This window comes from Malania oleifera, chromosome 8 (assembly GCF_029873635.1).
Source record: "Malania oleifera isolate guangnan ecotype guangnan chromosome 8, ASM2987363v1, whole genome shotgun sequence".
In the NCBI taxonomy this organism is placed as follows: domain Eukaryota; kingdom Viridiplantae; phylum Streptophyta; class Magnoliopsida; order Santalales; family Ximeniaceae; genus Malania; species Malania oleifera.
In genome coordinates, this window is record NC_080424.1 from 37,378,934 (window position 1) to 37,381,480 (window position 2,547).

The 2,547-nt window shown below is 42.4% G+C and overlaps 1 non-coding gene across 1 annotated transcript; it reads right to left on the bottom strand.

Moving 5' to 3' along the window:
• Window positions 1-783: 783 nt before the first annotated feature.
• Window positions 784-889, bottom strand: LOC131163161 (small nucleolar RNA R71). Its single transcript, XR_009138940.1, has one exon. It is a non-coding gene; the product is annotated as a small nucleolar RNA R71 (small nucleolar RNA).
• Between the last annotated feature and the right edge of the window lie 1,658 nt (window positions 890-2,547).

Consider the following 2,547-nt stretch of genomic DNA (forward strand, 5'->3'; position numbering starts at 1 on the left):
ATAACTGCGCTTTAAGTCTCAATGGATTGACACCCAACTTCCCCACTTTCTATTGAACGGGGGCTTGGCTACGGTTATGAACCAATTTATAATTTAGGGTATTGTTGCCTTGTTCTTTTGATTTGCTCTCTTTTTATTTTCACTTTCTTTATTATTTTTATTTTTATTTTTTTACTATTTCTGAAGTTTGAATCTTTGTGCTTAAAAAGTGTGTATGTTTAGTCTACGTTCTTTGGAACCTGAGATAATTTTCATAGATCCTGAAATTGAAAAATCCTATAGGTCCCTTAGAAAACCTATCTCTAATTCAGAGAAGGTTGAGTCATCTGAACTGAAAGCCATGGCCGAAAATAACCCACCGATTCCCGCTGAACAAATCTCGAAACCCCAAGCTCCCTGCCTACCTGTGGTAGGAGAGCAACCCTTTTGGCCTCTTAGGGACTACTTTATACCTAATGCATACACCTCACCATCTTGCATTCGGTTGCTGGATGTCCAGGCGGCACATTCAAGATTAAGACTTCAATCATCTCGATGCTGCCAACTTTCATGGGAACCCCACTGAAAATCCTAATTCGCGTATGGATGAGTTCTTAGAGATTTGCTCCACCATCCCTATACTGAATTTTAGTGATGACACATTTCGTTTTAGGCTTTTTCCATTTTCTCTTAAGGATAAGGCCAAATATTGGCTGACGCCCTTAGAGCCGAATTCGGTGACCAACTAGGCCACCATGCAACATTAATTTTTGAATAAGTACTTCCTAATTGGGAAGATTAACCAGCTGTGAAGGGCAATCACAAGTTTCACACAAACCGATGAGAAGCTTTTCTTTGAGACATGGGAGCGTTTCAAAGACCTACTTCGTAAATGCCCACATCATCAGGCCCTCAAGTGGCAATTAGTCAAACTTTTTACAAAGGGTTAGTTGAGAGAGATAGGTCTATGGTTAATGCATCGTACGGAGGTACTTTCTTCACAAAGCATGAGAATGAGGTGTGGATTATATTTGAAAATTTGGCTGAAAATTCTCAGTAGCACATGGTTACCACTCGTAGACTACCCAATCCATCAACCTCTAAACCTAAGGGAGTTTATAAGTTGGCCACAAGCCAAGACCTAGCCCCTACCCTGCATGCCATATCCAGAAAATTAGACCAGTGCTTGTCCTTAGGGCCGCAGGAAATGGCATGTGCATAGGTTTGTGCAATTTGCTCTAACCCTTCCCATATATGTTATAATTGCCCTCATGTGCATTCCCAATATGAGCTTGTGCAAGAGGAAGTGAAAGCCACCCACAATTGGTATGATAAGCCGTCCAATAACCCTTATTCGATTACCTACAACCCTAGGTGGAAACAACATCCCAACTTCTCTTGGATGCCACAAGCCTCGAGCTTTCAAAAACAAAGACCAACATAAGCCCTTAATGCTTTACCTCCACGCTTATACCAAAATTTCCAAAATCATCCTGATTCAGCCTCCAACTCTTCGACTATTCAGCAACTATCTCCGCCTTCGCCTAAATATGACACATTTCAAGAGACGGTGCTAAGAACCCTTAAGAACATTGAGGCTGATCGCCAAGTGGATCGGCAACCCCTTCACTCTCACTCCCAATCCATCGCGAAGCTGGAAGCCACCTTGGGGCAACTAGTAGCTACATTGAGTCAGAGAGATGAGGGCAAGTTGCCAAGTTAGCTCATAGGGGACAATATAGGGTGGAATATGAATCAGAAGTTGCTCCCTCATCATACCCTGAGCAAGCCCACACAGTGACCACCTTCAAAAGTAGCAAGATAATAGATAAACAAGGCAAGGAGCAACTGATCAAGGGAAATAATGAGGATGAAAAGAGGGTAGTGCCCAACGTTGATTCGTGCACCTTATCCTCTTCTAGTTAGGTACACAAACCCTTGATTCCCACACCTGCGATTGGAAGGAACAACCCTCACTTCGCCCTCTATAGATCTTTTCACAGACCTCTAGTGGTATATCCTACAACCCCTCTTGCACCTTCTATATTCAGTAAAGAGGCCTCAATTAAGTCCATCTGGGATATGTTTAAACAAGTAAGAATTGGCAAGCCTCTCCTAGAAGGCATTAAGCAATTTCTTGCATTCACAAAGTTCCTTAATGACTTATCAACGCAAGAGCAAGAGTCAAGGGTGCATATGGATGGTTTAGTCAAACAAGCCAAGCATATGAGCTCCATAATACTAAGGCACCTCATTCCACAACTGAAAGACCCCAGGTCCCCCACTATTTCATGTGTAATTGGAGGTTACACCCTTGATAGGGCCCTTCTAGATATACGGGTGAGCATGAACATCCTTTCATACTCGGCCTATCAACAACTTGACTTTGGGAAGATGAAGCCCACCCCAATAATAGTGAGTCTTATTGATCGATCTCTTAAGCAACACTGGGGTGTGGTAAAAGATGTGGTGGTAAAGGTGGAAAATTTCCTTTATCGTGTCAAGTTCATCATTTTAGATATGGAATCTTCCACCAATTCGATCCTTGTCTTTCTAGGATGGCCATTT